The sequence below is a fragment of the Coturnix japonica genome, unplaced genomic scaffold, assembly GCF_054131305.1.
Source record: "Coturnix japonica strain WE unplaced genomic scaffold, WE-NBRP24 Scf041, whole genome shotgun sequence".
Lineage (NCBI taxonomy): Eukaryota > Metazoa > Chordata > Aves > Galliformes > Phasianidae > Coturnix > Coturnix japonica.
The window spans coordinates 2,197,415-2,224,647 of record NW_028188944.1 but is presented as its reverse complement, the minus strand read 5'-3'; positions in this window follow the sequence as shown (position 1 = coordinate 2,224,647).

The window sequence follows — 27,233 nt, the reverse complement described above, 5'->3', positions numbered from 1 at the left end:
GACATTCTCCGGATCCATGTCCTTGCTTGACATCGTTGAGAGGTATTTAGCCTTCAGGACTTGAGGGCTGAGCTGTAGGAATGGAAGCATCCTCTGCTGTTTGAAACAGAGGGCGTTTCTAAGCTGTGTTTCAGCAGAAAGCAGGCAGTGCCCAGAACAGGCAACTTTTGGCCAGGGCTCGGTGCAGCTCTTCCATCACCCTGCACCACGTCTGACAGCATGCTCTGTTTTCTCTGCAGAATGAGTTCTCCCAGTAAGAGGGCAGAGTCAGCAGCTGGCAGTTGGTGTTCCTGCTTCTGCCTGGGAAAACCATCCCCTGTGGCCAAACACCAACTGCAGAGCAGTGCCAGGGAGCCCTCTGAAGCAGAAGTCTTGGTCCTGGCAGGTAAGGGTGCAAGTCCAGCTTACAAAACACTGCTTGTCAGCAACACAGGTAGAATTCATGCTTTCAGTGGGCTTGTACCTCCTTCTGGCGTTCAAGCCCGTCTTGATCCCTGTCTTTCCCAAATGAGTCTCTTGTCAACACAAGAGCTGGACCTGCACGTGGATCACTTTCAAGACAGTGACACTGTTGCTAGAAGCCTATTTGCTTCTGCCCACCACCACTACATAGCCAAATGTCAAGAATCTCCATGGTTCATCTTGTGAACGTTCGACACTAACTGCTGTACATCTGCTCCTTCCTAGGTGACCCGAGCCCTTGTATATCCCCAAGACGCAGGGCATGTTACAATGACGCATCTTCCATCAATGAAGAGTTGTTACTAAGCACAGAATGCTGCAGTTCAGATGAAAGCCTTCCGTATAACATCAGCTATCAAGAGAAGAAGGTCATCATCGTTGAAGCCTTCATTCATCCCATCCCTACTGAAGCTGCTGACCTGAGCCCACCAGACACCTCAGGCACCAGCCTGGACTCAATGTCTCTGCAGTGCAGCCCAGCCCAAGCACAGCCCGAGTGCCCCGACCGCAGCACCACCATGCAGGCTCAGGTCAGCATCACCGAGGAGAAGCTGAGCATCTCGCAGGGGGGCACAGAATCAGGACACGAGTCCCAGGCTCCGGGCAACAGCACGGTCTCTGAGCAGCTCTCATGATTACAAGAGAGGATGAGTCCCATCTTTCCTCCAGACCTCACACCCCCTCCTTTCTCCTATTGAATAAAGGCACGCTCGTGCTCAATCAACGCCTTGACTGAATTCCGAGTTTTCATTCGAAGAGATTGGGATGAGTGCAAGAAACTGCAAGGCAGCTCAGCTTACAACACTCTGGCTGTGGGGTTTGTGCGGCCGAGCTCTGGGTGTGTTCCCATTTTGCCTGACTTTGGGATGCCTGCAGCGAGAGCTCTGCTGCCGTTGTGTATGGCAGCAAATAGTCTCTAGCATCCTGGATGCTGCTCATGAAAACCCCAAGCTTCCTGGCTGTGGCTGTGATGCTTTTCAGGGCCTTTTGATGCTCTTTGATGCCGTGTCTGCTCCCTAACACCTCTGTCCTCCCGCCGTGTCCATTCCTGGCTCTCACCTGTGAGCTGTCCCTGCAGATCATCTCCAGCCCTGCCATCATCGTGCTGCGGCACGAGGAACTCGCCCTGACCAACATCAGGCAGTGCTGCCTGCCTCTCTCACTCTCTAGACAAAGTGTAACTACGCTGTCATGGAGACAAATGCTTCTGTCACATCCTCCATCCCTGCAGACATTTACCGGTAGGTGGCTCTTGCAGAAGAAGATTCAAGCAGCAGAACCTTTTGCTCAGCTACAGCACACAAATGCTACAAAAGCAGGAATAACCCGCAAGCTCTGGGTCTGTTTGTCTTGCACAGGCATGCACTAACTGCATTTGATGGTACCCCCCATCCTTGATTTCCTTCCCTGCTCCTTGTCTGATGGCGCTGCTGAGCCAGGAACAAGCTGCCCAGTGTGGCAGAGCATGGTGCAGGGCTGTGCTGGGACCTCCTCCCCTTCATCTGCTGCAGATCAGTGCCACACACGTGCCATCGAGATGCTCTGGCACGGGATGTGCCTCCAACCCAAAGCTCCTTCCCACCTCCCAAGGAAAAGCAAAGCAACCCAAGCATCTCCAGCAAAGCTGCCCAGCAGACAGCAGGGAATGCAAACAGCTTCTGGCTGCTCCCCTGCACTCCTGTCCTAAGTAATAGACCCCATGAGGACTGGCTGGGAAATCAGTGCATGACACATGTGAGTGTGCACAGGATTGTGCAAAGCAGTGGGGTTCCATGAGTTTGTGTGTGTGTGTATCTCTGCTGTTATGAAAGCATGGGAAGACTGCCTTACTGAGTCCCAGATAATTACTTATCCTCAAATGATTTTTCCTGGCCAAAGTTAGAGCCTCTCACAGGTAATCGAGACCAACAGGCTGTTGTTGCACAATCAACAGACACAATCTAGATGAATAGCTGAGGAAAATAAAGCATCATGCGAAGGGTACTAGATAAGTGAGCAGCTTGAGATCTGCACATTTATGTGATACTCATGGTCTTAGACAATATTTGCTTAGTGAGGTCACATAGAATGAAAGTAAAATAGAAGAAGTGCAATTGGTCTCAGTTCACACAGCTGGCTGGTTCGTCTCAGGCTAATCCTGAACTGCCTCAAGCGACTGCTTTGGTGCTCTACAGAACAGCAACTTCAGAGATCTCTTTCTATTACTAAGTGTTTGAAAGAGCAATTTGCTCTGTTAATTATCCATCATTTCTGTGCAGTCTGTTTTGTCAGACTTGTCTTTAGCTTCCAAGTTGTATGTGAAGAATTGTTTCCGTTGTAATGCACAATGTACTAAAAATTGAGAGATGAAAATGTGAAGAGTTTTTCCAGCTTTGATTTCATGTCTGGAATTTTGGAACCCACTACTTGCAGTTGTTAATCTGTCCAAACTGGTCTGGTTTGGAATGCCCTCATCCTTCTTGAATCGCTGTTAAAGGCGGAGCAATTCCTACAAGTGCCATGGCCCCACTGTTGTTCTAATTCTTGTTTCTTTGTTTTCCACACACTGCTTTTCAAGCCTCCTTTTTCTTTACAGTCAAAGTGAGAACTGCACTGTGTCTGAACCTTGTTGTGCCTCTACATAAATAGAACAGCAGCAAAGCCTGACAGGTGACTGTGCTGACAGCTCTCGTAGCCAGTAACACGTAACTGTGCTAAATCCCTTGTGACGGCTTTGATTTCATTTTTGCCAGTGAAATCCTTGTAAAAGGAACTGCAGCAGTGTGATGAGCTAAGGTGAAGATGCTGGTTTTAGTAGTGCTCTAAGCTGAGTGGAAGGGCAATTGAATGAGGGTTATATGCTTTCTCTGGGACGATAAGGTTTTATTTCCTGAGGGAAAGAGCCAGCTTTTCATGGGGTATATGTGGGCTTTGGCAAGGGCAGACAATCCAGTCTGTCAGGAAGCCATTTGAGGTGCTTCAGGTTTGTAAGCTTGTCTTTTTGTTTTTCAGGCGGATATTTGGAGCATGGGTGTAGTGCTGTATGCTCTGCTGTGTGGGTTTTCCCTTTGGATGATGACAATATGATGGCACTCTACAGGAGGATACCAGTGGGTATCAGTGGTGCTAGAATACACTGAGAAGGGAAATAGCTGAGCTTGACAAGAGGCCTTGCTTTTCGGATGGCAGAACATGCTGAGCTGTGGGTAGAAAGGCCTGTCTGCTGATTATTGTCCCTGTTTTTGCTGCTTTGTCTACCAGTATTTTGTGGATTTGGTTCTACACTTGGTTGGCCTATGTGGCACTGTAGCCTAATTCTGTACCATGATAGCATACAGAATTTAAGGAGAAGTATTTTCCTGCCAATGGGCTGGATTTTTTGTATCTGGTTCTTCAACTGGCTGCTCCCTATACTATCTGTAGTAAAAATACAGACACATCATTTGATTTCCCTGAAATGAATGTTCCTAAATGCCAGCTCTTCTCATGTCTACAAAGATCAAAGTTCTGCATTTGCTATTAGAATTTCCTCTTCCAGAATCAGGAGGTAATGTAGGACCCCACAGATTGCCTTCAGAATCCAACAGTTAGTTCTGTTTCCTTTCGGAGTGCATAACAACCTGAGCAAATGAATTGAATGACGTGGCTTATTAGTCTGGTACAAACTCTGCTGTACACTGAAACTTGGTCCATTTGTAAGCAGGACTTTTTCCATCTCTGCAGGACAGCAGAAAACCCTTTGTGCTAATCATGATGCCAAGAAGCAGAATGCGGCAGATGATCCAACTGCTTCAGGTGTTCATTTCCTTAAAACTGAGAATAGTTTTGGACTGAGAGTTTGTAAGCAGAACGGAGCTATTAAAGCTGTCAGAGATTATTTCTGCACTGTTCAATTCTATCTGCACAACATACACAGGATCTCAGAACTGCGTTGCTTGAATTGGTGGAACTTGTTGAAGTGAACTGGGATGAGCAAGTTTTAGAACTTAGTCAGAGTGCTGTAAAAAATGGATAATCTCATGAGTATTAAGGTACAGGATTGCTATTTCTGCACTGAATTTGTTTTTATTTTACATGGCTGTGATCTGAAAGTTGCTTGAAACGCAGGCACCTAGGCACTGTTGTGTAACTGAATTTCACACGATAGGTCCTGAAATATCCTGGAATCAAAAACTCTGACTTGTTTTAAGTCTGCTGCTTGAGTCTAATCAGGGTCATAGTGTCTGTGTGCAGTGTTTCTTTCCCTGTAATGCTCCACATCATTTCATTTTGGGAATATTGAAGGAAATGGACTATGTGCCATAACTGTTGTTAGAACAAACTATGCCTGGTGTGATCTTATGCATAGGTTCTGTAACTGCTCTTCACAGCTCAGGTGTTTGACCTTCTTTTTGATGAAGTGATGAAATACTGCTGGTTTCTATTTGTGCTTCTAGGCACCTTGAAGCTCTTAGGAATAGAACATTTGTCTCCAGTTCTTTTCAGTGATACCAGTAACAGCTCGAGTGCTGCTGCCCACTAGGTAGACCCAAAGAAGCAGATTACAGTGAAACAACTCACGAGCTGGACCTGAATGAGGATCACTTTCAAGACAGTGGCTCTGTTGCTTGAAGCCTATTTGCTTCTTCCTGCCGCCACTCTATTACCAAGTATCAACAACCTTTCATGATTCAACTTGCAAACGTTTGAAACTAACCCTTGTGTTTCTATGCCTTCCTAGGTGATTCGAGCCCTTGTCAACCCCAAAGATCCAAACCAAGTAGTGATGTGCAGTGTGTTTCCATCAATGGAGAGTTCTTATTAAGCATGAATCGCTGCAATTCGGATGACAGCCTTCCACATGGTAACAGTGATGGACACAAGGGGCTCATCCACGTTCATGCTCTCATATCTCCTGGCTCTGCTGAAGATGCTGACCTGAGCCTGCCAGACACAGCAGTCACCTGCCTGGATTGTGACTCAGCGCCTTTGCAGTGCTGCCCATCCCAAGCACAGCCCGAGTGCACCAACAGCAGCAGCACCATGCAGGAGCAGGTCAGCATCAGTGAGGTGAAGCTGAGCATCTTAGATGGGGACTTAGAGTCAGGCTGCCAGTCCCAGGCACCAGGCAGCAGCACCAGCTCTGAGCCACTCTCATCTTGACAAGAGGAGTCCCATCTTCACCCTTGACCTCTCAAGCCCTCCTGTCTTTTAATGAATAAAGTCACTCTCATGCTCAGTCATCGCCTTGACTGCATTCCGAGTCTTCATTCACAGGGATTGGGATGAATGCAACAAACAGCAAGGCAGCTCAGCTTGCAATGCTCTGGCTGTGGGGTTCGTGCAGGCAGAGCTCTGGGTTCCCATTTTGCCTGGCTTTGGGATGTCTGCAGCAAGATCTCTACCATTTTGTATGGGAGCAAATAATCTCTAGCATCCAGGTTGCTGCTCATGATAATCCCAGTCTTCCTGGCTGTTGCTTTGTGATACCTTTCAAAGCCTTCTGATACTCTTTGATGCCTTGGCTGCTCCCTAACACCTCTGTCCTCCTGCCATGTTGACTCACGTCTCCCACTTTTAAGCTGGCTTTGCAGATCATCTCCAGCCCTGTCATCATCACGCTGCAGCAGGAGGTGCTCACCTGGCCCAATGTCTGGCAGTACTGCTTGTTCTGCAGATGAGCAGCTGCCTCCTCATCTCTTCAGCTACAGTAGTTTTTCTCAGGGCAGTTAGATGCAGTCATGCTCCTCTGGATTTGGTGTGTTAAATCCATGCTGCATGGCAGCAGTCAGTGCAATACAAAGGTGTTCTGTGTGCCACAGCATTTCTCCAGGGGCTGCCAAAGGTAGAAGCACAACACAGCACCATCCTTCTGACAGTAATGTCTATGAGTGTTAGACATGTGAGCACTGCATCATCCCCAGCGTGTCAGTGCTTTTCCACACCAACCTGACTCTCACACTCTCTGCACTGAATGTAACTCTGCTCTTGTGGAGACAAATGCTTTCTGTCACATCCTCCATCCCTGCAACCATTTGCCAGTAGGCAGCTCTTGCAGAAGAATCAAGCAGCAGAACCTTTTGCTCACCCTACAGCATGCAAATGCTATGAAAGCAGAAATAACCTGGCATGCTCTGGGTCTGCAAGGCTGCACAGATGGGAGAGGTAGATCGTGTTTTTGCAGTGGAAGTTTCCAGTATTTTCAGTACATAGTGTAGGCCCTAACTGAATGTATAACCCTCTTGTAAAACAGCTGTATAAGTAGTTTTTGCACCAAGAAAGTTGCTGAACAGAGTTAAGTTCAGACTGGGGGCATTCTGACATGGGTAGAATTGAGACAAGCACAAGATAAATACACAGGGTGGGTAGAGCCCAGCACAGGACAGAATGAATGTACTGACTTTTGGAAACATTGCCCTTCTCTGTCCGCAGAAAAGTACAAGGCAAACCTAAAAACAAGAGGTTGGTAATTGACCTTCTATGGAAATGAATCCTAGCCACAGTCTCGAGGAGTCTGTGAGCCTGAGATGCTCAACCAATGAGAGCCATGAGAGCATCACCTGCAGTGGGTTTAGGGCACAGAACAGAATTGATTTCACTGACTGGTGTGCAGTTTCTCCCTTGCCAACAGGGGATGTGCGCGCAGTATTGCAGTAATGAATAAGCACTGCTGCTATCGCTGCCATCTTTGCCTAACTAGAAATCTTTGACTTTGATAGTTTCTCACACAAGGGGAGAGGGTAAGAAAGTAAAGAGGCACAGAAAACTAAGGAAAACTGCTCTTCTTATCTATAAAAATTGATACAATTGATGCTGTCGTGCATTTATTTATTTATTTTTAATTTTTTGCCAATGTCAGATTGTTTTAAAATATCCACACACCAAAATCTGACTACCAAGCAAATTTAATGAAAATAAAATGAAGGTGAGTTAGCGGAAAGCACAAGGCCATATTATATTGGGCTCTAGCAAATTTACAGGCAGTCACTGCACGAAGAGGTAGATCTGAGTTGCACATTATATGATTCCCACAAAGATTAAGGAAATCTGAAGCTTTCAATATATTTTTTTAATTCTTTTTTCATTTCATTTTTTAAACACCTGACCCAGACCCCAACCCTCACAGGAGCTGTAAAGATAACAGCATTAACCTGCAATGTAACTCTAATCCTAACCCTTACCCTGATTCTACAGGGGACTGTCTGAAACGGACATCAATTCAATTACTCATTTATTTATTGACAGACATTCAAGTTTGCTACGTTTGGAGAAGTTTTTATTTGTTTGCTGTGGTTTGGTTTTTTCTTTTTTTCTTTTTTTTTTTCCCCCTTCCCTCCTCTTCCATCTTTGTGTTCTTCCCCTATAATCAAAAGAGAACGGATCCCCAGGGTCTGTCCCGAAGACGTTCTTTCCGTGGTCTCTGCTGCCACCTGCTGGCCAATACACGGAACTGCCACTGTTGGGCGTTTGGTGCCGCAGGAAGCACAACGCAGATCTGAGTTCTGACCGGTCTACGCAGCAAATCCGCCAATCTTTATTGTGATAAGCCCTCCACATGGCATTGCGCATGCACTCCAACACGCAACAGGCATAGATTTCTCTTAACTCCTTGAGGAGCAGGCAAGCAGAACAACTGAGCGCACCACTGCTTGTGATTGGGCCACCCCCATCATAGTTTTTCCACCAAGAAAGTTGCTGAACAGAGTTAAGTTCAGACTGGGGGCATTCTGACATGGGGAGAATTGAGACAAGCACAAGATAAATACACAGGGTGGGTAGAGCCCAGCACAGGACAGAATGAATGTACTGACTGTTGGAAACATTGCCCTTCTCTCTCCACAGAAAAGTACAAGGCAGACCTAAAAACAAGAGGTTGGTAATTGACCTTATATGGAAATGAATCCTAGCCACAGTCTCGAGGAGTCTGTGAGCCTGAGATGCTCAACCAATGAGAGCCATGAGAGCATTACCTGCATTGGGTTTAGGGCACAGAACAGAATTGATTTCACTGACTGGTGTGCAATTTCTCCCTTTCTAACAGGGGATGTGCGTGCAGTATTGCAATAATGAATAAGCACTGCTGCTATCGCTGCCATCTTTGCCTAACTAGAAATCTTTGACTTTGAGAGTTTCTCACACAAGGGGAGGGGGTAAGAAAGTAAAGAGGCACAGAAAACTAAGGAAAACTGCTCTTTTTATCTGTCAAAATTGATACAATTGATGCTGTCGTGCATTTTTTAATTTATTTTTAATTTTTTGCCAATGTCAGTTAGATTGTTTTAAAATATCCACACACCAAAATCTGACTACTAAGCAAATTTAATGAAAATGAAATGAAGGTGAGTTAGTGGAAAGCACAAGGCCATATTATATTAGGCTCTAGCAAATTTACACTCAGTCACTGCACGAAGAGGTAGATCTGAGTTGCACATTATATGATTCCCACAAAGATTAAGGAAATCTGAAGCTTTAAATATATTTTTTAATGCTTTTTTCATTTCATTTTTTAAACACCTGACCCAGACCCCAACCCTCACAGGAGCTGTAAAGATAACAGCAATAACCCGCAATGTAACTCTAATCCTAACCCTTACCCTGATTCTAAAATCGTCCCTAACTCCAAATGTAACAACAAAAATGATTCTAGAAGTTTGTAGCAAAAGGAACCTTAACCCTGATCATAATCCAAAAAAAAAATCATTATGGTAACAATAATCTTTACCTTAAGAGTAATATTAATCAGAGCCCAGATGATGCCTGCATCCAATCAGAAGCATGCTATTATTATAGTATTATTTAAGAGTTGTATTTTTTCCAATGAACTCTCTCTATTATCACGTTTATAAAGTAACAGAGTCTGTTCTTTTTCTCCTGACACTGTGCCTTACTCCTGACATCCCCTGGAAATGACCCAGATAGGGCACCATCAAAGTAATGCTAATAGTAATGTCAAGGGAAAGGGACATCAATTCAAATACTCATTTATTTATTGACAGAGATTCACGTTTGCTACGTTTGGAGAAGTTTTTATTTGTTTGCTGTGGTTTGATTTTTTCTTTTTTTTTTTTTTCCCCCTTCCCTCCTCTTCCATCTTTGTGTTCTTCCCCTATAATCAAAAGAGAACGGATCCCCAGGGTCTGTCCCGAAGACGTTCTTTCCGTGGTCTCTGCTGCCACCTGCTGGCCAATACACGGAACTGCCACTGTTGGGCATTTGGTGCCGCAGGAAGCACAACGCAGATCTGAGTTCTGACCGGTCTACGCAGCAAATCCGCCAATCTTTATTGTGATAAGCCCTCCACATGGCATTGCGCATGCACTCGAACATGCAACAGGCACAGATTTCTCCTAACTCCTTGAGGAGCAGGCAAGCAGAACAACTGAGCGCAGCACTGCTTGTGATTGGGCCACCCCCATCATAGAGATGTGTGTTAGATCTTTTACCCACCCCTGGACTGGCCTTGTTGTTTAACGATAACCTCTGAAATCTGAGCTACTGGTTCTACCACCTGTAGTGTAGAATAGGTAGCCAATAAATGCTTTTCAACTGTGATGTATCTTTATTCTGCTCCATGCCAAACCTGTGGCCAAAACCTCATAGGGGTTCACAAAGAACTCTGGCTCTGCCAGAGCCCCCATCCAGACCCTTCTTGAGTTACATTCACATCTAGTTTGGCTGAAAAGGTTGGACTATAAATACTCAGTGCTTGGGCCTGTTTAACAGATATTTTTTCCTGATTATGCTGTCCATCGATCTTTTTAAACTGAACTCCTGCTCTAATCTGGTCTTTAAACATTTGTTGTCTCAAGACCCTAATGGGTCCAGACTGGATTACCTTAGGGGCTGGACGCCTAAGTCATGGCAGCAGATGGTTCTCTGCCTTTCTCAGACCTTTCCACCACCATTCAGAGCCTGCATCTGGCCATAGGCACTCTTGTCTCCCCATCAATTGGGCAGCCTGTTGTATTACAGCACCTGAGGGCCACTGGGGGGTTCAGTATGGATAACATAGACCCATACTGATGTAAAGGTGATGGCTGTAGGATGAGATCCCTCGTTCCTGATGAAAAATTTATTGACTGGGCTCTCAAAATCATCTTCATAGATTGCCTCTTTCATGCCTAATTCTCTAATATAATTTTGTTAGTCCTCCATAGAGGACCACAGGCTGATATTTAATGGTATGTCATTCTTATTTGGCCATGTTATATGACACACAGCCATAAATCATTCACTGATCAAATGGCTATCCTCATTATGTTGGACAGAGCATACAGTCTTTGCCTGAGGGCAGGGTGAGTAGTAATGGATGTCAGTTTTGAAATTTCCAGTCCATTCACCACAGCGCTTTCTGCCTCCATGTCCCATAACCAGAGCAGCTATGCTGGCATGCTCTCTTGGTTTCTGTCTAAACCACTGTACTATATCCATCAGTTCAGCTGCTGTATTATGGGCAGCAGGGTTTGGGGGGTTGGATACTGGTCAGGGCACTCCCACCAGCCTATCCTGCATTTTTTTTTTTTTTTTTTTTTCATTTTTGGGTTACAATCAGTCAGATCTCAAATAGATCTAGTCCAAATGGAACCTCAAAATCTGACCTTTTAGTGCCTTCATTTACAGAGTCCATTTTATACAGATTCCCATGTACAGGGTCCCCATGGTCTTCCAGAGAGATGTTTCTGATCTTCCATAGGAGAATGATTGAATTAGGTTTTTTCCCCATCAAAACTGCCACCTGTCTTTCCAGTTTTTCAACACTATCATTCAATAGCTGATTTGCATCAGCCTGAGCCTCTTCAGTTATGTTCAGACAGTTCAAGGCCATTAAAAGTGGCCATGCCACCATGAACACAGCTAACTGTCATTCTCAAGTTGTAAGTATGTCTTTGCTAAGACCATGGAAATACTCAGTCAGGTGGGCCAGGGACTCATGGACCCTCCCTCCGTCCCACACAGGGCCCCATTTTTCAGTGACAGAAGCAGTGCTGCATTTTGAGGATCCTAGGAATCCCAGGACATGCCCTGACAAAAGGTCATTCAAAGGGGTAGTCTTTCCCCATCCAAACAACTCCATGATATTCACAGAATCACAGAATTGTAGGGGTTGGAAGGGACCTCCAGAGACCACTGAGTCCAGCCCCCTGCCAAAGCAGGTTCCCTACACCACATTGCACAGCTCAGCATCCAGGCAGGTCTTGAATATCTCCAGAGAAGGAGATTCCACAACCACCCTGGGCAGCCTGTTCCAGTGCTCTGTCACTCTCACCGTAAAGAAGTTATTGCACACATTAGTGCAGAACTTCCTATGGTGCAGTTTCTGTCTGTTTCCCCTTGTCCCGTCTGCACACACTGCTGAAAAGAGTCTGGCCTCAACACTTTGCCCCCCACACCTCAAATATTTATAGAACCTGGATCCTGTCCCCTCTCAGCCTTCTTTTCTCAAGGCTAAACAGACCCAGTTCCCTCAGTCTCTCCTCATTGGGGAGATGCTCCAGGCCCTTCACCATCTTAGTGGCCCTCTGCTGGACTCTTTCTAAGAGATCCCTGTCTTTTTTTTACTGGGGAGCCCAGAACTGGACACAATATTCCAGATGAGGCCTCACCAGGGCAGAGTAGAGGGGGAGGATCACCTCCTTCGACCTGCTGGACACGCTCTTTTTAATGCACCCCAGGATGCCATTGGCTTTTTTGGCTACAAGGGCACACTGCTGGCTCATGGTTAATCTGTCGTCCACCAGGACGCCCAGGTCCCTCTCAGTAGAGCTCCTCTCCAGCAGCTCTTCCCCCAGCCTGTACTGGTGCATGCAATTATTTCTCCCTAGGTGCAAGACTCTACACTTGCTTTTGTTAAACCTCATCCGGTTTCTTACTGCCCGGCTCTCCAGCCTGTCCAGGTCTCGCTGAATGGCAGCACAGCCTTCAGGTGTGTCAGCCAATCCTCCCAACTTCGTGTCATCAGCAAACTTGCTGAGGGTGGTCATTGATGAAGATGTTGAACAAGACCGGACTGAGCACAGACCCCTGGGGGATGCCGCTCGTTACAGGCCCTCAGCCAGACACTGCACCGCCAACGACAACACTCTGCACTCTGCCAGTCAGCCAATTCTCGACCCACTTCACTGTCCAATCACCTATCCCATACTTCCTCAGCTTTGTTATAAGGATGTCATGGGAGACTGTATCAGTTATAGAGGTTATAGAGTTCAATTCCTGTAGTCAATTTGGCGGCCCAGGTGGGACCAGCTCTGTTCCTTGCAGGACCAGCTGAGAGGGAGAAACTTTTGGCGCACCCTGAGATTTCTCTGAAGGACTCCCTTCCTCACCTGATCACTGCAGGGACAGACAAGGACCACCCATAGGTGGACCAGGTATGTGTATGGTAAGTGGAGCCCATATGTCTTGAGGAGACATCCTACACAGTTTACAGCCATACGTGCTGCTCCCAGGGAGGTGAGCTCATGGCTTTGGTTGCCAGCTGGGTTGGAAGACTCCTTGGGTGAGTTCCTATGAAAGGGAACTGTATGTCATATGAATGGAAACAAGAACAAATACTCTCTCCCAGGTAGTTGACAATAGGAGGGACCTAGGTTGGTCTCTCCTACGGGTATGGGATATAGTGGATAGCCTGTCAAATGGTAGCCTGGGTTCTCCAAGTTGTAATCACGGGGGTTATAGGTTGTATGTTCAATATTATCATCTGCTTTAAGTGTTTGGTACCGTGTGTCAAGCCGACTCTGGGAAAAACATTAACGTTTGCAACTGGTCGACCAGAGTATGAGTGTTATTAAGATTCCAGCTAGAAAACGTTGTCAGCATTGTGTAGTATGAATAAACCATGGTTTTTGATCTAAATGTCAGAGTGAGTGTGGTGTGAGTGAGACACAGAACAGCTGCAGGGTGAGTGCCGAGTCCCGATCCATGTTTCCTTCCTCCTGTGAGGGAAATGGCCAGACACGGACAAAGTGAAAGACTGTGTTGTCTGTCCACTCATATGTACTTTCTGCTTGTATGTAAGAAGACAGGAGTTTGTACTCTGTAGATTAGTAAGATTGTCCTGAGGAGAGGTGTACATTCCACCCGACCAATGAGTGTCTACCCATTTATGTAATACTATGTACTGCTTGCGAGGAAGTGTGTGAGGGAGGTGGTTCAATCAGTGCTGGTTCTGTGGCACAGTGTTTATAACTGAAGAATACAGACTGTATTAAGGGAGTTTATGTGAACTGAAGAACTGTACGTTTTGACAAACTGTTTTGATGGTATAAGAAAGTGTAATTGTTAATGATATATGAAAGTGTAGTTGAGGGAATGTGGAAGTGTATCTGAGCATAGAAATAGAGGAAGCATTTACAGAGGAAAAAGGATTAAAGTGAGTTTACCTGCATTGACATGAGAGCAACACCCTGCCAGACCGCTGCCCTGTGAGCTGAGCAGAGCAGAGCAGAGACACAGTCCCCATGTATCAGGTAGTGTTATTCCGCTTACCAAAAGAATGAGTTCACTACCGAAGAGGCAAATCTTCCCCTCTGCTCCATCTGTGGCATACTCAGGAGTTCAAGGCATTGCAAAGCTATGGCACATCTACTTTCTTTCAATGATGAAAACTTAGTGTGCTCTGGGCTCTCATTTCAATTGCATCTATAGAAGTCTAGGGTCATGCCAGCTGACAGGAAGCTGGCAAATGTTGTCTCATTGTAAGGAAGAGCAAGAAAGATGACATGGGCAATTATGGACCTGTCAGTCCAGAGCCTGGTAAAATTATGGAGAAAATGATGGTGGGAGTTATGGAAAAACAGCTGAAGGACAATTCTGTCATTGGTCGCAGCCAACCCAAGTTTGTGAGGCGAAGGTCCTGTTTAATTTAAGCTCATTTTGTGACGCAGTTATCCGTTTAGTTGACCAAGGGAAGCCAGTTGATGTAATCCTTGAGGATTTCAGTGGAGATTTTGATACTGTTTCTCACAACAACCTTCTGGACAGAATGTTCTGCATATGGCTAGACAGAAACACAATGTGGTGGGTGAGCAGTTGGCCAGTAGGTCAGTCCCAAAGGATTATAGTCAGTGGGTTCCATCAGGCTGGTAGATGTCCCTGGTCCCCAGGGTTCCATTTTGGGGCCACTTTCCTTTCATGTTTATGCAGATGACTTGAATGCAGGACTAGAAGACGTTCTGAGCAAGTTTGCTGATGAGACCAGATGAGGAGGTGCTGTTGCCTCCACTGAGGGTGGAGAGGACTTGCAGAGAGATGTGGACAAGTCAGAGAAGTGGGTACCAGTTGGTACTAAGCACCAAGTGCATAAAGTATAACAAGAACAAGTGCCTGATTGTGCACCTGGGTAGGGGCAACGCTGGACATACACACTGACTGGATATGGGACACTGGAGAGGATTCTGACTGGAAAGGGTTGGGGTGCTGGTCAGCATCACACTGAATGTGAGTCAGCAGTGTGCCAAGGCAGCCAGGAAAGACAACAGTCCCCTGGAGTGCATGAAGCAACTTATTGCCAGCTGGGTGAGGGAAAGGATCATCCCTCTGCTCTCCATTACTACTGCCTCACTATGTTCTGGGCACCACTGAACATAAAGGACTTCAAACTCTGGGAGAATGTGCAAAGGAGGTCACTGAAACCGAGAGATCTGAAGTTCAGAGTTTCACAGGGATTGGCTGCTTGTTCAGACTGGGCCCTTCTCACATCCCTGCTCACATCCTGCAATGAAACATAGGTCTCATATGGGACATGAACCTTACAGCGTCCTTGCACCACATGTAGAGCCTGAGATCTTCTGTCCCCATGTCTTTCATTTAACATCATACAAAATTCCAACCCATTGCCCCAGGAAATGCCCGGAGCCAACATGAGATACAGGACCTCTCTACCACTGGTCTTGCAATCAGGGCTTGACCTGTCTGCTTCGTAAGGCAAAGGAGAGGTTTCTTAGCATGCCAGTGCCTTTGCCTGCCTGTAGTCATGGCTTCCAGTTATCTTCTCTAACAAGTCCCTTGGGAAGCTTACTTGGTAATGGCCCTCAGCGGGCCCATTAATACTCCAAGAAACTTCACTGTTACTTCTGACTTTGTCTTGTTGAGCACTTTGTGCAAACTTCTCTCTGCACTAGAGGCTGATGAACTCAGCATCAAATGCACCCTGGGGCCCATTATAACCTAAAGAATCTCCTGTGCCTTATGCCATCTTGTTATCTTCTTCAGGTTATCAGAACTTGTTCAGCAAAAAGGAGGGATATCTGGAGAGAGCTTAAAGAATCCAGTATAAATTTATTGTCTATTTATTTATAGTTGGGTTTAAAGAAGACATTAAAGCAGCACTGTGCAACTGATACCAATCCAGGTTGTCCCAATGAGTTCTGTACTGTTACTGTGTTGACAAAGGTCCTTCTCAACCTCCCCACCCAATTTCTGCTCACAATGGACCTATGGGACTTGCATCACTTTTCTTCACATCACTCTTCTCCTCTGCATTCATCCGCTCAGTGTTAAAACTGCTTTGCACCAACTCCCACTGGCTTTCCTCAGAGAACCAGCTAAACATGGAAAAGGAAAGATTTCTCTTTTTTATCTGGCCAGCAAATGGAAAGAAAGGTGATGCAATTGAATGAACAGTAAAACACAGTGATCAACTGCATGCCATGTTCAAGCTGCATCTATTGAAGTTTGTCTTTCATATGGAATATTTTTAAAAGAAATGATTTATTCTGAGGTAGGATAGGATAGATTGAATCACAGTGAAGTAGTTGACAACAGAGGCCATCAGACTCTGGTAGATAGAGCAAATTCCAGTAATCTCCCTGGGATAGATCAGCCAGGTAGTTGAGAGGTATCAACTTAAAATTGATCAGGACTTGTGAGTATTTCACACATTGAGACGGGTTAACACATTCTCACTGATTCTCAGACTTTGGGGAGATGGAACAAATTCCAGTAATCCCCCTGAAAGTCAGAAATCAGACAGATAATTGGGAGGTATCTGACTGAACAAAGAGCAAGGGATGGAGAAATCTGGAGGGCAGTGGGAGTAGTGTGTGCCCAAATGGCCTGCTGAAAACATGCCCTTAACCATGGCCATTTATTTAGGAGAGCTGAAAAAACTTGGAGGATGAGACACATCAAATAGGCAGCAGGGAAGAGTAGTGCTGGGCACCGGGCTATAGTCACAGGGCATTGGCACTGGCACCGCTGTCTGTGTCTCTGAATCTGAAGACATTTGTGTCCAGCGAACACAGTTCTGGAAAACATTGTAGTTTCAGTAAAAGAAAAAAAAAAGACATCAAATCACCTCAAAGATTCATATTTACAACTTAAAATGGAACAAGACTCATGAAAATTTTTCATGTTGAGAAGGGTTAACACAATTTCAATGATTTCCATCTTTGTTTTCAATTATTTGTTTCAGTTTTATTGACATTTATGATCAACTATTAAGCTTACAGCCTCAAAATAAATAAAAAGAGATACATTTGCATCTTGCACGTGGCCTGATGCCCCTTTCACCTTCGCAGTTCCCACAAGTCCTTCCATGCCGGAGAGTATGAGATCCAGCAGAGCACCTCTCCTTTTTGGTTCCTCCATGGCTTGGTCAAGAAGCTTCCATCTGTGCTCTCCAGGGATCTGCTGGATGCCACATGCCCTGCTGTGCTGTCCCTGCTGCAGATAATGGAGTGACAAAGGCCACCAAATGGGACAAGGGACAGACAACATCAGATTCCCATCTGTCTGCAGAGGGCACCTTCCATTTACTCTCCCTGATCAGGAAGACAGGAAAAGACACTGATGGTCTCCTCTGTTTGCCATTTCCATTAGCTCTGACCTGTCTGCTCTTCCATCCCCAGGCAGAGCTCAGTGCACTCTCACAGAGGGCATTCACCCTTCTTTATCTCCTCGCCCATCCATCCTAAAGACTCGGTATCCCCCTTGTGCTACAGTGCAGTTGTGGAAACCATTAAACTGTGTCCCCATGGTCCAAACAGGAGCTCAGGCCTGCAGCTCTACCAAGGTTTCTAGCTTCTTGTGTGTTGGTGTTTGCATTAGTGCAAAAATACAGAAGTAAACATCCTAATTGGAAAGCATCACTGGACATAGCCTGACTGGATAGCTAATCTATGGTATCAGTGTGCAGAAGGTGGCACACAAACATTAGACTGATCGTGGGCCTTGGAGTTGACACAGCAACATGGTCACACCATGGGCATGGCTTTCCTGAAGGCCCTGTGCTGCACTTGCAGCTGTGAGTGAATTCACCAGACAGCCAGTGCTATCCCCTCTCTGGCCCTCGGCTGATGCCCAGGAAGGTGGTGTCTATCTCAGGGATTTCCCACACGGTTTACAAGCACTGGCACACATCAGGAGCAGCCCAGGCACCTTGGGCATCACCCAGTGTCTGTGTGTGAGCAGCTGCCTCCCACCTGAAGGGCCGAGGACTCAGAGCAGGAGCTCACATGCAGGCAACTCCTTGTGCACTTCTGAACTGAACCAGAGGAATCCCAGCTCCTGTGGGTGTGTAGGGAGCTGAATCCCATTTCATCTCCAGGATTTCTGTCAAGGGATGAGACTCCTGCACTGCCTCAGCTGGATCACTGCCCTGCACAGGGAAAGTCCAAACCTTGCCTTCCTTGTCTGGGTGCCCTTATTGTTTCATCAAACGATCTCTGGGAGCACTCCCCATATGTCTCCAATCAGTCACTGACCACTGGACATGTGGTGGTTAATTGAGCGAATTTCAAAGCACAGTCATGATGCTGTTGTCTTTCAGGAGCTGTTGGCCATGAGGACCCAGGGACATGTCAGGGGAGACAAGTCGGAAAGATAAAAATTACATAATCTGCTGCTTGCCTGTCCAGGCTCCTGGGACACAGGGAGCTCATAAAAGTGTGCAGGGCTGCAGAGAGACAGCTGTGCCCAGGAGCAGCTCTTGTGCACAGCACAGCCTGCAGATGACAGAAGGAGAGGAGAGAAACTGGAGAGAGCTTGCAGGATGTGTATGGTGTGAGCAGGCTGCATGCTCTCTGCAGGAGCATTGCTCACAGACCATGACAGGGTAAGTCTCACTGCAGAGCATGAGCTGCTTTTCATAGAGGGTCAACTTAATTTGGGATATCCCATAGCAGATCTGGATGCAGGCAGTGCATGTTTCTTTACTGTGGAAAAAGCCTTCTGCTCCAGCTGAGGGCTTCCATACTGCAGTATGAAATCACAGCCCTGAGGGCTGCATGTCCCAGCACGGATGCAGGCTGTGCAGCCGGGGCTGCAGGCGGGTGCCCAGGGCTGTCCTGCAAAGCAGGGTCCCTGCTGTGCCCCAGGGGCTGTGTGCTGGTATGGGACTCTGCCGCCTGCCAGGCTCAGCACTCAGCCTGCCCGGGGAGCTGCCCAGGGTGCTGCGGGGAGACGGGTGGGGGGAAGGAGCCCCCCGGCAGGGCTTGTGCTGCCACAGCTGCTGCCTGGGGCAGGGGATCACAACTCCACTGCACAACGGAATGTTTCTGAGGGCAAGAGGAGAGCCAAGGCAGGTGGTTTCCATTTCCTGTTCTGAGGCAAAGAGGTTTGGAGTCAGAAATCTAAAAGGGGCAATAAGAGTTCTGAGAATTTTTCATCAATCAATTGCTTGTTTTGTGAACACTCACACATGATGTGCTTTCAGTCTCCCCTTTCTCGAAGGATGGAATTATCATCATTTTCTGTAGGCATGAATAATTCACTTATCCTACAAACAGGCAGCATTTTCTAACTGAAACTGAATGCCACAGAAGCTCGGGCAGGGGGCTCTAAGAGCACTTGGGGTAAAGATATGAGACATGAAACAGATGAAAATATCCAGGGAGAAGGGATAAGAAAATAAGAGGAAGGTTAGAGCTCCATATGCTGCTTCTGCTTAAGGAATGCTGATCTACATGAAATTAAATGCAAGTAATGGTGCTAAATGTACACTGTTGTAAGAGAATAAAAACATTTCATATTATAGCAGGAGGAGTGCCTCTGAGAATGGTCTGGACTTGTCATTATCTTCTGCACTCTGAGCAGGACTCCAAGCCCAACAACAGCAGATGCCCAACAGCAGCTCCATCAGTGAGTTCCTCCTGCTGCCGTTGGCAGACACGCGGCAGCTGCAGCTCCTGCACTTCTGGCTCTTCCTGGGCATCTACCTGGCTGCCCTCCTGGGCAACGGCCTCATCAGCACAGCCGTAGCCTGCGACTGCCGCCTGCACACTCCCATGTACTTCTTCCTCCTCAACCTGCCCTCCTCGACCTGGGCAGCATCTCCACCACTCTCCCCAAAGCCATGGCCAACGCCCTCTCGGACACCAGGGCCATCTCCTACACAGGATGTGCTGCACAGCTCTTTTTCTTTTCCTTCTTCCTCTCAGCAGAGTATTCCCTTCTCACCATCATGTCCTATGACCGCTACGTTGCCATCTGCAAGCCCCTGAACTACGGGACCTTGATGGACAGCAGAGCTTGTGCCACCATGGCAGCAGCTGCCTGGGGCACTGGGGTTCTCTATTCCCTGCTGCACACTGCCAGTACGTTTTCACTGCCTCTCTGCCAAGGCAATGTTGTCAACCAGTTTTTCTGTGAAATCCCACAGATCCTCAAGCTCTCCTGCTCTGGCTCCTACCTCATGGAATTTGTATTTCTCTTTTTTGGTGTCAGTTTAGGCTTTGGTTGCTTTGTTTTCATAGTTGTGTCCTATGTGCACATCTTCATGGCTGTGCTGAGGATGCCCTCTGAGCAGGGACGGCACAAAGCCTTCTCCATGTGCCTCCCTCACCTGGCTGTGGTCTCCCTGTTTCTCAGCACTGGTGCTTTTGCCTACCTGAAGCCCCCGTCCATTTCCTCCCCACTCCTGGATCTGACAGTGGCACTTCTGTATGCAGTGGTTCCTCCAACACTAAACCCTATTATCTACAGCATGAGAACAGGGAGATCAAGCACGCTTTCAGGAAGGTGTTGCAATAAGCACTATTCCAGCTACAATAAAATGCACAACTTCCTCAATAGGATTCCCAGTGGTGGTTCTTTATGTTTTATGCATCTTTGTCTGTTTGATTATGTGAGATATAGGAATGTGCAAAAAAAAAAATGTTATTGAACTTATAAATAAAAATGTATTTAAATTCTTTCCTACCTAATTTCCATTTTCTCACTCCAAGAGCTCATGTAAACATGGAACCAGATTCCCTGAATATGTTATAAGATACCTAAAAAGCTTTCAAAATAGACTTACTTAGATTTTCTTTCTTCCTACATTGCCTGGATTTGGGGAGGTACAGCCACAGACAGCAGCACAAAGTGCTCTTTTCATTCATGTGCTCTTACCAGTGCTGCAGTGCTCTTGAGTCCTCTCATTTGTGCAGTCCTGAAGGTCTTGTGTGTCGCACAACAGTCCTGTTGCCTCTACAGCAGCAATCCAGGGCTGCAGTCAGTAGCCGGCAATATGAACAGGTCTGTCAGAGCTGGTCTCCTTGCTGGCACTGCCATAACAAGAGGGCCCCTTTAGAGCAGGACCAGAGAACTGGAGGGAGGCCTCTTCCAAAGCTGGTGTAAGGAATATACCTCAGGAGCTGCTCCCTGAGAAAACCTTGAGATCTTCAGGTGCTCTTCACTGTGTGACCAGATCAGATTGAATAGTCCCAAGGAGATCCGTAAGCATCTCAAGGCAGTGCTGTGGTTTAAGGTTTATGGGTTGAGACAAAGAGAAAAAGAAAAGGATAATAATTATGACAAATGTATTTATACATATATAATATATTTAGTGTATTTTCACACATATACAACATATGCAGTTGCAAACATATATGAACTAATCCCTATGCGCATCTGTCTGCAAGTCCAGGATTAGTTGCAGGGGTTTTAACAGCCACAGGGTTCACTGTAGGAGCTGAAGTGGCTGTTGGGCTGTTGCAGGAGTTGAAGTGACCTCAGAGTTCATTGCCAGAGCTGGAACCACCACAGGACCTGTGACTATGTTGGAGCAGCCAATGGGCTCATTGGATGGGTTGGAGCCACCGCAGGGCTGTACTTCCTCCCTTGGGAGGAATTTGTACCATTTTCTTATTACCATACTTGGAACAGCTACAGGACCCGTAGCAGGAGTAACTGCAGAGCTCATTATGAGGGGTGGAGTGACAGAGGGATCTGCCCAGAGCTTGGAGCAACTGCAGGACGTGTAGCAAAACCTTGGAGCTGCTGCATGGTCTGTGCCAGGAGTTGCAGAGGCTGCAGCACTGTCAGCAGATCCAGCTCTCTGGATCTGGCACACTGCAGTCATTTGTGCCTCTTGGGGGTTACCAGTGCCACAGCAGACCTGCCCCCAATATTCTACCAGTTTATCAGGATCCTGCAGTTGCTCGGAGATGAAGTTCCAAAGCCCTGGGGGTGCCCACCACTCCAGGCAGCTGCCCAGACCGTCCCACACCCTCTGCCATGCAGAGCCTTCTCACCTTGGGGCAGATCTCTCACTGATATTCCTGAATAATTGTTTAACCTCAATCATAGATTCATAGAATCACCAAGGTTGGAAAAGGCCTAAAAGATCATCCAGTCCAACCGTTCACCTATTACCTATAGCTCCCACTAAACCATGTCCCTCAACACAATATCCAGTACACCCCCGGACTCACAGAGGCGACAATGTAAATTGTGTGATTCCTAATCATATGGACAATATTACTTCCAAAACCCAAAGATGACCGCAGAGCTGAATGTGCACAAAACTTCACTTTGTCAGCTGCCAATTTTATCGTGGTACAAACTGAGGTCAAACAGCATAGCAAAATAAATACCCTAATGCAGCATCCAAGCACCAAGTAAGGAGCTGTGCAGTGAAGCTTCATGAGAAGACTCAACAAGCTCCACACATACGGAGCACATCCACACATATCAGCACCATGGCCTGCACTTCTCCAGCTCCCACAAAGCCCTGTCCGCTCTGGACAGATGTGCTGCTATCTCAACCCTTGGAGCCTCACATCAGGCACCAAAATGACAGTGGTTGTTGAACCCAACATGTGGCTCAGCAGCACACAGTGCTTTGTGCACTGCCCAATTCCCAGTGGGATGGGGATGAGAACTGGGAAAAAGAGTACAAGTTCTGTGATGTAACAAAGCAGTTTACTAAGAGAGATAAAAGAAGAGGAGTAATAGTTATCACTATATATCCGTTGATATGGAATTGTATGTAACAACTGATGCACAAGCACTTGCTCAGCACCACCAGTATGATGCTCAGCTGGACCCTGGGCAGTGAAGAGACTGAGATGAACTCCCAACACTTTCAATACAATTTCTGCTTGCTGTCAGCTGATAGAGAACGTCCCTTTGGCCACTATCAGTCAGCTGTCCTCACTCTGTTCCCTCCCAGCTCCATGTGCCCTCCACTGACCATGGCCTTGGCTCCGTACAACACTGCTTAGCAGCAGCTGTAAACATCAGAGTGTTATCAATGGTTTTCTCCTAGAACCAAAACACTGCACCACAGCAGACAGTCTGAAGAAAACAATTCCATCCCAGCTGTAACTCAGATTCCTGCCTGTCCCCTCTTCTTGTTCTTCCTGATCAGGAAGCAAGGAACAGAATCTGCCGCTCTCCTCTCTGAGCCCTTTCCATCAGTTCTCAGCTGGCTCCTCTGCCATCCCCAGGCAGAGCTCAGTGCCCTCTCATGGATGGCAGCAGCCTTTTCTCTTCTTCCTTGCCCATCCGTCATGCAGAATCTGTACCCCATTTGCTACAGTACAGAGCTGAGAATCAACCCACCATGTCTCTGTGAACCAAACAAGACCCTAGGCCTGCAAAGGCAAAGAGATTTGGAGTTCGCTGAGTGAATGTTTGTGGTCCTCTCATTAGTGTAACGACTCTTCAGAAAGGATCCCCTTCCAGAAGCATGTTTTGATTTTGCCTGGCTGGGCCTTGCATCTACACCGTGCTACTGGTGTTCAGAAGATGGCACACAGGTACGAGACCCATTGTGGGGCTCACAGTTGTCCAGTGAACATTGTCACTACCCAGGGCATGTCTTTCCTAAAGGTCCTCAGTGGCATTTGCCAGCTGGCTGGGGGTGTGCTGGAGACCCCAGGGAACTGCCATTCTGTTGTAATACAAGAAGAATTTTACAGAGCAGCAGCCATGGATCAAGATAAGCACTTTACAGAGCAGCAGCTGCAGAGCAGGATAAACAGCATGAGAACCAAGAACACCTCTAGCAAAAGAGTGAAAGGGCTCGTGGCTTTGAAGCGGGGTTTTAGGGTTCTTATTGCAGAAGTTTTCTTCCAATTAGTACGTGTGATTTTTGAACACCCTTGTTTGTTTGCTATAAAAGTACGGCTCTTCAGGCAATAGATGGACACAGCTATATTTAACTATATTGGTGTGTGGTTGTTTGTCCTAGAACGCTGACTTTTGCCTTCAGGTTCGCCAACACATGGGGGCCCGCAATGTCATGGGATTTAACTCTTGAACACCTGTGGGATCCCGAGAAACTAAGCCAGTATTTGAGTCAGGGATGGCGCAGCCTAGATAGATCTAAGGGGGTATGACTTATTTGGGGCTTGGCTTGTGCTTACCGTGCTCTATATAACACTGTTCCGAAAAGAGAGAATTTCCGAGCTGAGGTTCTAGCCAAAAAGGGAAATCCCCAAGTCAATTTTGATCAGTCACAGGAGGCACCAGTAACAATATCAGTTGCCCTTGTGGAAGGCAAGAAATGGAAATGGGTGTCCTCACGTCTAGAACGGAAAAAAGAAGTGGAGGAGGAGGCAACAGAAGATCCAGGTGACAGGTCTGGATAAGTACCGAGAAAGGAAAAAGGAAAAGTGTCATGAAGAAGAGAGTGATGAGGAGGAAATCTCTGTTACTGTTTGTCGATCCCTGCAGATGACTGAAATCGAAGGCGTAAGAAAGGAGTTCACACGGCACCAGAATGAATCTCTTGTTACCTGGTTGCTTCGCTGTTGGGACAGCTGGGACGGTAGCTTGTTGTGATGTGACAGGCCCTTCCCCATATTCTGGAAGAATCTTAGTGTAATACAGTGGGTGTAGACAAAAAGGCGTAGGTTATATAAGGATGTGTCTGTTTCAATAAATCGCCATTTTGCCACTTCATCTCTTTGGTGTCACTTGGTAATTGGCCTAGCTGCTGCTTCAGTTGAAGGCGAGAGATCGTAAAGAAATTAACGACCATAAAGCCTTCATGTGTATCATTAAAATTCTCAGCTATTAGACACAAGCGCTTTCCAGATTGAGCAAGGAACAACAGTAAATTGCACTGTGTGTTTCCTTGTGGTGTTACCTACGTGACCACAGAGAAGACACGAGGAAGTGGCATGACCAGCCTACTCCTGTACTATGAGCACGGGTGAGGGAACTACAAAACAGTCCAACCACCAGTACGGCTGCTCCAGTTATCACAGGTAACCAATAGAGGGGCCCTGCCCTCATTCAAGGGAGTGGAAGGGATAATAGAGTTTATTGGACTGTGTGGATTTGATGGCCTAGCACATCAGAACCACAGAAATATAAGGCACTGGTGGATACTGGTGCACAGTGCACCCTAATGCCCTCCAGTCATGAAGGGACAGAATCAATCCATATTTCTGGATATCTCTCAAGAATTGACTGTGTTGGAGGCTGAAATAAGCCTCACTGGTAAAGACTGGAAAAAACATCCTATGTGAGTGGTCCAGGGTTTCCGTTCATACTTGGTATTGAGGATACCTCAGAAGAGGGCATTTCAAGGATACTAAGGGGTATCACTGGGCCTTTGGAATCGCTGCTGTAGATATGGACAACATTAAGCAGCTGTCTGTTTTGCCTGGCCTGTCAGAGGACCCGTCTGTTGTGAGGCTGCTACGAGTAAAAATAAAAGAGCAGCAGGTACCGATTGCTACAAAGACAGTGCACAGACGGCAGTATCGCACCAACAGGGATTCCTTGCTCCCCATTCATGATTTGATTCGCCAGTTGGAGAATCAGGGAGTGATCAGTAAAACTCACTCACCTTTTAACAGCTCCATATGGCCAGTGCGTAAAGCCAGTGGAGAATGGAGGCTGACAGTAGACTACCGTGGCCTGAATGAGGTCACACCCCCACTGAGTGCTGCTGTGCTGGAGAGCAAATAATTCAAATTCTTCTATGAGCCAGTTTTGCTATTAAGTGAAGCAAAGTAAAAGGGCCTGCCCAGGAAATTCAGTTCTTAGGTATAAAGAGGCAGGATGGATTTCATCACATCCCAACAGTGATTGACAAAATCACTGCCATGTCTCCACCAACTAGCAAGAAAGAGACACAATCTTTCCTGGGTGCAGTGGGCTTTTGGAGGATGCACATTCCAAACTACAGCCTCATTGTAAGCCCCCTTTATCAGGTGATGCAGAAGAAGAATGATTTAGCATAGGGCCCAGAGCAGCAGCAGGCTTTTGAACAGATTAAACAGGAGATAGCCTGTGCCATGGACCTGGGGCCAGTACGGACTGGACAGGATGTAAAGAACATCCTCTATACTGCTGCTGGAGAGAAAGGTCCCACTTGGAGTTTGTGGCAAAGAGCCTCAGGAGGGACCCAAGGCCAACCCTTGGGATTCTGGAGCTGAGCGTACAAGGGGTCTGAAGAGTGCTACACTCCAACTGAGAAGGAGATCTTAGCCGCGTATGAGGGGGCTCGGGCTGCTTCTGAAGTAGCTGGTACTGAAATGCAGCTCTTTCTGGCACCTCGACTGTCAATGATGAACCGGATGTTGAAAGGGGAGGTTCTCTCCACCCATCATGCTACCGATGCCACCTGGAGCAAGTGGATTGCACTGATTAGACAACAAGCGCGGATGGGGAACCTCAATCGTCCAGGAATTTTAGAAGTGATCATGAACTGGACTGAAGATAAAAAGTTTGGAACATCACCAGGAGAAGAGGTGTCATGTGCTAAAGCGGCCCCACCATACATCGAACTACCAGAAAATGAAAAGAAATATGCTCTTTTCACTGATGGATCATTTCATATTGTAGGGAAGCATCGGAGATGGAAAGCTGCTGTTTGGAGCCCCACACGACAGGTCGCAGAGGCCACTGAAGGTAAAGGAGAATCAAGTCAGTTTGCAGAGGTAAAAGCTGTCCAGCTGACCTTAGATGTGGCTGAACGGGAGAGGTGGCCAATGCTTTATCTTTATACTGACTCATGGATGGTGGCAAATGCCTTATGGGGGTTGTTACAGCAGTGGGAACAAAATAACTGGCAACGGAGGTGTAAACCTATTTGGGCTGCTGAACTGTAGAAAAACATAACTGCTCAAAAAAAAGATATGATTGTAAAGGTGTGTCACGTGGATGCACACTTGCCCAAGAGTCGGGCTATTGCAGAACAACAAAACAACCATCAGGTAGATCGAGCTGCCAGAATTGAGGTGGCTCAAATAGACTTGGACTGGCAGAACAAGAGTGAATTATTTCAAGCTTGATGGTTCCATGAGACCTCAGGCCTTCAAGGAATGGACATAACATATAATTGGGCTAGAGACTGAGGGGTGGACTTAACTATGGATGCTATTGCACTGGTTATTCATGACTGTGAATCATGTGCCATAATTAAACAAGCCAAGAATATGAAGCCTCTCTGGGGGGAAGGCCAAGGCAAAAGTATAAATATGGGGAGGAGTGACAGGTGAATTATGTCACCTTGCCAGGATCTCATAATGATAAGCGTTTTGTGCTTACCATGGTGGAAGCAACCACTGGGTGGCTTGAAACATACGCAGTACCCCATGCTACTGCCAGAAACACAATATTGGGTTGTTAGAAACAAGTCCTACAGAGACATG